We start from the raw sequence: 11,693 nt of genomic DNA on the forward strand, positions 1-11,693 counted from the left end.
TTTTATTTTATGGTTCTGAACACTTTTTTTGGCCCATTAATGAGTTTTTTTCCACGTTAAATAGCATTTCTGGAAACTACGCATGAGATATAAAACCCGAATACTTAATATTCATACTTGTTATGCTTTAATGTCTTGCCTAAGAGTTCAGGGAGGAAATGGCATTTGTGTCCTGTATATGCCAGTATTTCTAAACCTTTCCATTAGTATTCACATTAGACATAAGTGAGTGAAAATAAAAATTATCTGCAAATTGAGATGTTTCTTCATTAAATTTGAGGTTTTCATTTTCCAGAATATTTCGTTTTATGATTTCAGCTCTCGTAATCTTGTTATTAGCATGTGACCAATACATATAACATAAATTATAGATGCGGAAAGATTGGGTTGGGGGGGTTGGAGTGAGGTAGCAAATGGAGAGTAAAGAAAAATAAATATACATTCTATGAGATTATTCCTTCTTCCTACTGAGAAAGCCTCAGAGCTCTGTCTGTGGGGACAGGATCTGTGACCTGTTAGCTCTGAGCCAGGCTCTGCACATTTAAGTTGAAAAATTCTTGAAAAGCTTTGTTTCCCTAGCTTTTGTCAAACACTTTCGGTGGCCATGTGCCTCCATTGTAGGCTAGTGCTTGTCTTCGCTACATCGATAGAAATGTAGTGTATCTGCATCTAATACCGTATCTACGGCGTCGTGGCCACTGGATGCTACACATTTACAATAACAATAGCAACAGCAACAACACAACACTGATACCTGATGATGATGATGATGATGATGATGATGATGATGATGATGATGATTTTTGCCAGTCATCTTTGATTGGATGTTAACTCTCAGGATATGAAAGGATTCAAAGGTGCCAGGCAGAGGTCATGGTCAGGAATGTGGAATGTGCCTTCACACTGGGCCGTCATCAGTGGTACTTGCGTAGCGGCTCATGTGTGAGTTCCTTTTAACAACACAGTAGTTGAAAAGTACATAAGCTGCCAGCACATTCGAAATCCCAGCGACACCCCCTTTCTTCACAATTGACATACTTGTTGTAATATCCATAGTAACCTCTTTGAAACGTTCTGGCAATGCCTTTAGGGGTGAAATCCCGCACCACTATCCAGCTTGGCACCTGTCCTAGTTTGACGTCCATGAGCTTCATGTCCTTCGCTGGTACAGATGACGCCATCGTGGAATCCTGGGTGCCTGATATTGATACCTGACAATTATTGAGTTGTTACGTGCCAGTCAGTTATTGACTATGTCTCAGTCACTGTTCTAAATGATATATATTAGCTCATTTAATTCTCAAAACAAGAGTCTACATCTTTCTTCATTCCTTTTTAAGAACAAAGAAAACCTTCTCAGAAGCCTCCGACAGATTTCCCCTGACGTCTCATTTGCCCATGCCAAAGCAAGCCTTTACTGAGAGGAATGCTTGGCTTAGAAAGTCCAATCAAAACTCATCACCCAAGTATGGCGAAGGAAATTACAATTCAGAGGAGGTTGAACAAAACCAAAACCTGGGTTGTGCGGGCAGGAAGGTGGGGAGAGGTCAGGCTGTTGGGTAGGAAGCCAACAGTGCTTACCATAGTAGCCAGGGAGAAGGGAGCAGAGAGCAAGAAGATCTAATTTGAAGACATTTTTCAAATGCTAAGTATTGAAGTGGAGATAAAATTCCATTAGTCTCTGTACTATGAATGAACATCAACCAAAATAGCCACAAATTTTCTGGCCACTGCTACTTAATTTCTTCTTAATGGTTTGCAGTGTAACTCTGGGCAAGTTCACTTAAGCATTTGGCATTTCTTCTTTGAATATGACAACCCAATAATGAGACTTTTTAATTCAAGAAACTAGAACTGTCATTCTGTGTTCTGTCTTCATCCCAGATGTTCACAGCTTGATCAGTTGTACATCCCCCGTCACCAGGATTCAGCAAGGGCAGGGGGAAAGCTCCCCCTCATCAGAGAATCAAAGAGCCCGGTATCCACAGGCACTTACAGGCAGCAACCTCTGTATAGCCCTCATATTGCCTGGGTTTTGCATGCAGTCTTCTTCCTTCCTTCCTGTGCAAAGTCCCACCCAGTTAGCATCACAGCGACTTTGTCCCAATCTTCTTGGGCATCCGGGGACTGCCACCAGTTTGGACAACTGCGGGAGCACTTGTGAATTCGGCAATCTTGTAGGCATCTCTTTCTCTTGCAGACAGATAGGGGCAGACTTTCCTGTATATAATAGTTCCTGGAGTTGAAATCATACTCTACACAGTTGTTCCCTAATTTTTCACCTCGCGTCACTCGCAGCTTGTAACTGTGTTAAATTTTCCATAAATCTTTCCGGATTTGATCTGCGCTATGTGAGTCCTGTCCTGGGGCCGACGCTTCGTGTGCCTTCCAGATCCCTCTCCCCTAAATGAGGCCATCCCCATTGCTCACAGGTGATTGGTGAAGCACTGGAATGTGGTTTTGTCCCCGGGTCTGACACGTGACAAGGATTGTTCTGTCCCCAGTAGCACAGTCCTTTCTATTGTATTCCTTGTGGACACTATGCACTTACTCTGGTCAAGTCGGACCATTCTGCTCTGGAATCACCTTCCCAACTGTTTTTCCAGGTACAGGTGAAACTGACTTCATTACTTTCTCATCAGATGTTGCTTTTTTTTTTAATACCTTTTAAAAAATGTTTGTTTATTTTTGAGAGAGAGACAGAGTGTGAGCAGGGAAGGGGCAGAGAGAGACAGACAGACAGACAGAATCCAAAACAGGCTCAAGCCTGACATGAGAGTCAAACCAAACTGTGAGATCATGACTTGAACTGAAGTTGGATGCTTAACCGACTGAGCCACCCAGGCACCCCCAGATATTACTTTTGACTCAAAGAATATACCTAGGTTTTTATTTATTTATTTATTTATTTATTTATTTATTTATTTATTTTAATGTTTATTTTTGAGAGACAGAGAGCATGAGCGGAGAGACTGGGAGACACAGCCTGCAGTAGGCTCCAGGCTCTGAGCTGTCAGCACAGAGCCTGATGCAGGACTCAAACCCACAAACCGTGAGATCATGACCAGAGCTAAAGTCAGATGCTTAACTGACTGAGCCACCCAGGCGCCCCAGATCATTCACTTTTTAAGACAGATTTATCTTTTAATGACATCTGAACTTTTTCTAAAAATTTACCCTGAAAGGATGAAGATCAGTGCATACTGAATATGCTTTTGAATAAAGAATGCTGTAGGTATTTTCACCTGACTACTATGTTTAAGAGAGCACAAAGGACTGCAATTAGCTCATTGTGGGAGGTCCTTTTTAAAGTTTATTTTGAGAGAGACTGGGAGAGTGTGAGTGGGGGAGGACCAGGTAGAGAGGGAGAGAATCCCAAAGAGGCTGCAGATGGTCAGTGCACAGAACCCTGTGGGGGACTCGAACTCACAGAACCATGAGATCATGAACTGAGCAGAAATCAAGAGTTGAACGCTTAACCAACTGAGCCACCCTGGCACCCCCGAAGGTCTTGTTTAAATCTAGTCCCATCCGTCGCGCACTGTTTTTCAAAATAAAGATGTATTAAAATGTTTTAAAAAAATATCCAGTCCCACCCTCTAAAGCAGCCCCTAGTCATTGCCAGAAGTGGGACTCCCCTCCTTGGCTCTGTGGACTACTCATAAGGCACCTGAGTATTTGCACGCGAAGTTCCGCGTGAAAGCGGGGCTAATCGCTGCTGCTGAGCCACCCTGGGCTTGCATGCTGTTCCACTCTCTGCCTTTCTGCCCGGCTGCAGCTGCACGGAATTCACAGGCTATACACGCACTCCAGCGCTTCAGAAGCGATTTTACACGAGTCGACTTTTGCAAATAATCACAAGTTCTTCTTATCTATCTCCACCCCCAGCCTCCCCTGTGTTCCCTAGGGAAGGGTGCACTCCCCACAGGAGTGCTGAGAGAGACAGAGAGAGAGAGGGAGAGAGATATCGAGAGAGAGAAAGCCTTCTTCGGGTTCACGACTTTGACTCTTTAACCCCGAGCTGCCAGTGTGGCTTGTGCCATGACGGGTACCTCCCGATTTCTGAACTCCTTATCTTAAAGGGGAAAAAAAAAAATTAGGATTGAGTTTCCCTGCGTTGCGCTTTATCTGCATTTCCAGAAATAAAGTGTGCTTCAGGGAGGAAATTAAAAAAAAAAAAAAAAAAGAAAGAAAGAAAAAAAGAAAGATCATTGGACCACATTCATTATCAGGAGAGGATGGTAACGCGAATTCTTGAACGCAGTGCTTTTCAGACTAGATTTTGAGCGAGAATAATAAGTTCTCCTTTATAACGTCGCATATTGAAAACACACTGTTGAGCTTCTTGATGGAGACGGGGGAGGGGGTGGAGGGGGAATCTTTATCTAAAGAGAATGAATACTTAGATTGCCAGCCTGTGGGTCCTGACCCGGCCTTGTTTGTTGCGTGTTTGTTGCGGGCGTGAACGTGTCCGGGGAAGGGGCGCGCGCGGCTGTCCGGTCCGATCCTACTCCGCCCTCCCGTTTCCCAGCCCCCGCTTAGCTGCTTAAGTGGCCCGCTGTCCCTCCTGCCCGCAGTAAGCTTCCTGCAGTGTCTCAGTCCTTAACAGCGCTTTCCAAACCGCCCATCTGGTGTGCTTGGGGTCACAACAGAATGCCCCCAAGTGTCACAAGGACGAAGGTCGTGCTCTCCAGGGGAAGGGGAAGGTCTCTGTGCATCCACTTCTGAGGGGACCTCTTCACTGTTTGCTTTTGCCTTTTTATTTCGTTTTGCCCCTCAGTGCTTCCTGTGAAGCATCAGAGTTCCCTCACCCTCTCCTTCCCCTTCAGGCCCTAACCTCCACCCAAGAGCCCCTCCAGGCAAACTGCCTGCCCCCTTCAGAGATGACTCTCCAGACTCTGAGAGCCCAGCACCCGGGGTACAGCGCTTGGCCATTCCCCGTGTACTCCGCTCCGAATCCGGACCCTTATCGCTTTCCCCTGTGCCGCCCGGGCTGCGCTTTTCCATGTTCTTTCCCGGATCAGTTCCGTCTCATCTGCCGGTGTCCTTCCACCGTCCGGGATTTCTTAGAAATCTCAGTCTACTGCCTGCTGCCTTTCTGGATTTTTCTGGCACCGCAGCAGCCTTTTCTCACCCCCTCCCCAAGTCTTTTTGATACTTGTCAAGGGGACCTTAGGAGGAGAGAGAAGTACATGTATGTTGAAGCTCAGATTTCTCTTTATCTCCTTTGAAAATCATCTATTAGTGGGAATGTACGTCATGCTTTATCTACCAGACCGAAAGAAGTCACCCTTGTTAACTATTCTGGTTTCAGGAGCTTCCTAAGCACTTGGCACAAATTATCGCCTAACCTATCTGATTCCATAATCATCATCTGAGCTAATGGCCTTTCAGTCGGTGTCTCTCGCAGCTCAGTGGGCCTCTGTGGGACCTGTTTCTCACTCATGCCAAACACGGACTCCGTAGCTTTCTGTGATGATTTATGCCCCCATCGTTTTTCGTGATGTCCTTTCTAAATATCATAATTACTGAGATAAGCTGTGGTATTTAATTTGAGCACAAAAATGTCATAACACCATCAATTTTCCTAGCGTTGCTTGACTGTCGGTCTGTTGAACACAGAAGTGTGGAGCATCCATGGTTACTGAAATCAACAGAGAGATTTGCAAGGCAAGTTTTTATCTCCCCTCAAAAAAGCACTCTTTTATCTTACAATCATGATTATTTCTGGATATCTAGATTAAAGCCATGCTGATTCTATCCCCACTCTGCCCACCACCAAAAACAGTCCCTTTCTACAACATTCTGTAAGGTCATTTTTCTTTCTTTCTATTTCCCCGTTCCACTTAGAGTGATGAAGCTGTGGGTACCCATGAAATTTTTCAGTTATACAGCCATACACTACTCAATGTAAACAATATATTGGAAAGTATCAGTAATGAAATGGACCAGTGAGGTCTCCTCCACGGCTGTAGCAATTTTTGTATTTGCACAAGAGGGCTGCACACAAACACAAAACTCCACTTACTGCACAGAAATCTTGTTCTTTTTTTTTTTTTTTTTTTGAGAGAGAGAGAATGAGAGAGAGCGTGCACACGCGTGTGCCTGTACATGAGGGAGGGACAGAGAGAGAGGAAGACAAAGGATCTGAAGTGGGGTCTGTGCCGACAGCTTTGGAGCTGACAGCAGAGAGCCCGATGCAGGGCTCGAACTCACAAAATGAGATCATGACCTGAGCCAAAGTCGGATGCTCGACCGGGTGAGCCACCCAGGTGCCCCTGTAGATCTGACTTCTTAATTAAAATGGCTCGATCTGGAAACACCGGACTCATCTTCAACTCATACCCTGGTCACCCACCGGGAGGTTCCCTCCCACTCGTCTCCTCCATTTCCTCCACCAGTGCTCTCCCGGGACCCCATTTTTCAGCTTAACAGCTACAGTAGCCCCTGACTAGTCCCCTGGCCTTTGATCCAGTCCATCCATCACCAACTATATCAGCTTAAAATGAAAAGCAACATTCCCTTGCTCCTCATCTCTCCTCCAACTACCCTGTTCCTCAGACGGACACATTTTTTAGCTCTTTTCACTCTTGCTTCTGATTAGTGACACATTTCTAGAGAATTTGTATACATTGCTGCTTCTTGATGCATTACTGTTGTACACTGCACATTTTACTTTCTGCTCCCCAACCTTCCCCCAGGACGGTCTTTTCACTTTTTTTTTTCTCCTCTCTTGATGACTTTTGTAAGTTTAGGTAATATGTTAACAATTTTATTGCACACTTGAACAACTTTAGACAGTATTTGTGAACTACCCGTCTGGTAAGAGGCGGCTCGGGGGGGCTGCCGTATAGCTGTGGTGCTGGGGCAGATCCTCACTGCCCATGTACGCTGCTTACACACACTGTCTCCTGACTACACGTTTCCCTGGTCTGCTTACCCCTCACACATTCGGTCAGCCTTCTGAGAGGAACGTGTATTTTGGCATGTTTGCAAATTCATTTTACCCTTTGCTCAACCTTGAGAAATACTTGGGCTGTGTGTAGGGTTTTACCTTAAAAACTGATCCTGCGGTTTGAAGGCATTGCTCCATTATCCTCTAGCATCTACGAGTGGTGATTTAAACAACGATGTGAGTGCACTTATCTTTCCTTTGTAGGTAAACGAACGTTTTCTCTTACGGGCTGTGCTGTCTTCTTATCCTGGCTGTTCTGAAATGTCTCAGTGACGTGTCTAGGTGTGGAACTTTTGTTTTTTAAAGTATATTTATTTTGAGAGAGAGAGAGAGAGAGAGAGAGAGCGAGCGTGCATGAGCAGGAGAGGGGCAGAGAGAGAGGGAGAGAGACTCCCAAGCAGGCTCCTTGCTGTCAGCGCAGAGGCAGATGCGGGGCTTGAACTCACGAACCGTGAGATCATGACCTGAGCTGAAATCAAGAGTCAGAGGCTTAACCTTTCTGAGCCCCCCCTGGCGCCCCTAGTTGTGGGGTTTTAACCTTTAACCCGGGCCGGGCATTTACTGGGCTCCTGTACTCGGAATACCCGAGTCCATGAGCCCCCAGGGAGTTTGCTTTGGTTTCTTCTACCAATTCCCTCCTTCCACTTGTGTCTTTCCAGAGCGCGGGTCTGCTGGATGCGAGACAGCCTGTGCTGAGTGTCTGTCTTTTCGAGTTTTCCTCCCATGTTGGTTTTTCTTTCAGTCTTGTTCTGCCTAGAAGGAGATTTCCATGTTTTATTTTAATTAAATTTTACATTTCAGCGGTCATATTTTTAATTCTCAAGATCTTTTCCTGACCGTACCTATTTTGTAACATTTTCTTGTTGTTTTTTTTTTTTGGATGCAGAACACTTCCCTGTTTGGCCCCTGCCTCCGCCCCCTCGCAGATGGAGATGCCGCTGCTGGGGCTGCGGCTCCTCCTCATTCCATTCTTCCTCTTTCCATCCATTTCCTCTTGTGCTCCTCCCCCTTCCTTTCTTCCTCTCCGCCTGCTCCTCCCACTTCTCTGTTCTCTGAATCATTGTTTCTCTTGATGTCACGTTTCCCCAGGCTTCCTAAGGTATACTTACATATAACAAATATAAGTTCTAGGTGTACGTGGTGATAATCGCGTATTTGTGTATATATGGCGAAATGTATATAGTGTATACAGTAAAACCTTGGTTTGCAAGCATAATTCGTTCCAGAAACAGGCTTGTCTTCCAAAGCACTTGCATATCAAGGCGAATTTCAAGAACCACTGGCTCAGTTGTGATCACGTGACTTTTGGCATCACGTGCTACTCATATTGCAAGGCATGGCTCGTGGATTTTTTTTTTTCTTAAATAGTTTATTGTCAGCTTGGTTTCCATATAACACCTGGTGTTCATCCCCACAAGTGCCCTCCTCCATGCCCATCATCCCCCTTCCCCTCCCCCCACACCCATCAGTCCTCAGTTTGTTCTCAGCATTCCAGAGTCTCTCATGGTTTGCCTCCCTCCCTCTCCCCCACCATTTCCCCCCTTCTTCTCCCCCATGGTCCTCCGTTAAGTTCCTCCTAATCCTCCTATACATGCAAACATATGGTATTTGACCTTCTCTGCCTGACTTATTTCGCTCAGCATAACACCCTCAAGGTCCCTCCATGTTGCTACACATGGCCAGATTTCATTCTTTCTCATTGCCATGTAGTGTTCCATGGTGTAGATAAACCACATCTTCTTGATCCATTCGTCCGTTGATGGACACTTAGGCTCTTTCCATGTTTTAGCTACTGTGGAGAGCGCTGCTGTGAACATTGGGGTACATGTGCTCCTATGCATCAGCACTCCTGTACCCCTTGGGTAAATTGCTGGGTCCTAGGGGAGTTCTATTGTTAATTTTTTTGGGAATCTCCACACTGTTTTCCAGAGGGGCTGCACCAGTTTACATTCCCACCAACAGTGTAGGAGGGTGCCCGTGTCTACACATCCTCACCAGCATCTAGAGTCCTCTGATTTGCTCATTTTAGCCACTCTGACTGGCGTGAGGTGGTATCTCAGTGTGGTTTTGATTCGTACTTCCCTGATGAGGAGGGATGCTGAGCATTGTTTCATGTGTCTGTTGGCCATCTGGATGTCCTCTTTCGAGAAGTGTCTGTTCAAAGACATGGCTCGTTTATCAAGGTAAAATGTGTTAGAAATGTTTGCTCATCTTGCAGAACGCTCACAGAGCAAGTAACTTGCAATCCAAGGTTTTACTGTGTGCATAATATATATACAGTGAAATGATAACCAAATAAGGTTATTTAACACATCAAGTACCTCATATAATTACCTTTTTTCTTTTCCTTTTTTTTTTTTTTTTTTTTTTTTTTGGTGATAACAGCTAAGGGCTACTCTCTTTTAGCTTGAAAGTATACAATTCAATATTGTGAGTTCTAGTCACCATGCTGTACATTAGATCCCAGAACTTACTTATATTCTAGCTGGAGGTTTGTCCCGTCTGACAAGTATCTCCCCATTTCCACCATCCCCACGCCTGACAACCACCAATCTACTTTTTGGTTCTACGGATTCAGTGTTTTTAGAGAACACGTATGAGTGAGAACATACAGTGTTTGTTGTCCTCTGACTTCTTTCACTTAGTGTAATGTCCACAAAGTCCATCCATATTGTAAAAGGCAGGACTTCCTACTTTGTTAGTGTTTTTTTTTTTTCTTTTCAGAATTTTATTTCAATTCTAGTTACACATACCATGCAATATTGGCTTCAGGATTGAGTTTGAGTTTCATTGATGCTGATGCCTTGGCCTTGACTGCCTAGCTCCATCTGCTACTTCTTGGGCTTCAGGCTCTGCTCATGCTTGTTCAGCCTGCGGCACATGGCGCATGTCTTCTTGGGCTGAGATCTAGGAGCTGGTACTTCTTACCCTTGTGGAATTTCCTGGGGTTCTCTTTCTGAGTCTGGTTGATGACAGTGAGATCACGGGCGATGGATTTGTGAACAACTTGGATCTTGGAGAGCTTGGAAGCCGGGCTGCTGGTCACTTTGGGGATGCATGGCGGGGAAGCTCCACCTTCAGGTCTTCCAGCTCTGGAAGCACTTCCTCCTTCTTGCTCTGAAGCTCTCGAGCCTTAATCTTCACCATGTCTGCACAGTCCACTGCCACGATTTCCTACTTTTGTGTGGCAGGATGATACTCCATAACACACACACACACACACACACACACACACACACACACACCAGTTTCTTTATTCATCCATCATCCAGTTCTCTTTACAGGTCTATTAGTATTTGCTTAATGTATTTTGGTTCTTCTGTGTTGGGTGCACATATATTTACAATTGTTATATCCTCTTGATGAACTGACCCCTTTATCATTATATAGTCACCTTCTTTGTCTCTTTAAAAAAATTTTTTGAGAAAAAACAAAACATTTTTTGATGTTTATTTTTGAGAGAGAGACAGACCGACAGACAGACAGACAGTGTGAGTGGGGGAGGGGCAGGGAGAGATGGAGGCATAGAATCAGAAGCAGGCTCCAGGCTCTGAGCAGTCAGCACAGAGCCCGACGCGGGGCTTGAACCCATAAACCTTGAGATCCTGACCTGAGCTGAAGTCAGACGCTTAACTGACTGAGCCACATAGGTGCCCCTTTAAACATTTTTTTATGTTTATTTATTTTGAGAGAGAGTAAGAGACAGCACAAGCAGGGGAGGGTCAGAGAGAAAGGGAGAGAGAGAATCTCAAGCAGGCCCCAGGCTCTGAGCTGTCAGCACAGAGCTCAATACAGGGCTCAAACCCACGAACCATGAGATCATGACCTGAACCGAAGTTGGCTGCTCAACTGACTGAGCCACCCAGGTGCCCCTGTCTCTCGTTACAGGTTTGACTTGAAGTCTATTTTGTCTGATAAAGTATAGCTACCCCTGGCCTCTTTTGGTGTCTATTTGCATGGGATATTTTTTTTCCTATTCCTTCACTTTGGGTTTATATGTGTCCTTAAATTTGAAGTGAGCCTCTTGTAGGCAGCATATAGTTACATCTTGGTTTTTTATCCTTTCAACTACTCTATACCTTTTGATTGGAGAATGTGATCCATGTACCTTTAAAATAATTATTGATATGGGGGCACCTGGGTGGCTCAGTCCATTAAGCCTCCCACTCAATCTCGGCTCAGGTCATGATCTCCCGGTTCATGAGATAGAGCCTTGTGTTGGGCTCTGTGCTGATAGCACAGAGTCTGCTTGGGATTCTCTCTCTCCTGTCTCTGCCCGCCCCTCGCTTGTGCTTGTGCTCGCTTGCTCTCTCTCTCTCTCAAAATAAATAAATAAATAAATAAATAGTAATTATTGTTAAATAAGGATTCACTAATGCCATCTTATTGTTTTCAGGCTGTTTTGTCATGTTCCTTTTTTCCTCTTTGGATGACTTTCTTTGTGAATTGATGATTTTCCATAATAAAATGCCTCGATTCCCTTCTCTGTCTTTTGTGTATCTAAGTACACTTTTTTGTTTTATGGTTACCATAAAACTTACATAAAATTTCTTATAAATAACAGCCTTTTTAAAGGTGATAACAACTTAGCTTTGATCACATACAAAAACTCTACCTCTTACTCCTCCCCTGAATTTATGTTTTTGATGTCACAATTTACCTCTTTTTATATTGTATATAACTTAATAAATGATTATAGCTATAGTTATTTTCAATACTTTTGTACTTAATCCTTTAT

The 11,693-nt window shown here is 44.5% G+C and overlaps 2 pseudogenes; both read right to left on the reverse strand.

Annotated features, from left to right (window-relative positions):
• Window positions 1-914: 914 nt before the first annotated feature.
• Window positions 915-1,181, reverse strand: LOC120243665 (annotated as a pseudogene).
• An 8,605-nt stretch (window positions 1,182-9,786) lies between these two features.
• LOC120243672 lies at window positions 9,787-10,102 on the reverse strand (annotated as a pseudogene).
• Window positions 10,103-11,693: the final 1,591 nt, after the last annotated feature.

This window comes from Hyaena hyaena, unplaced genomic scaffold, assembly GCF_003009895.1.
Source record: "Hyaena hyaena isolate Hyena2069 unplaced genomic scaffold, ASM300989v1 scaffold_351, whole genome shotgun sequence".
NCBI lineage: Eukaryota > Metazoa > Chordata > Mammalia > Carnivora > Hyaenidae > Hyaena > Hyaena hyaena.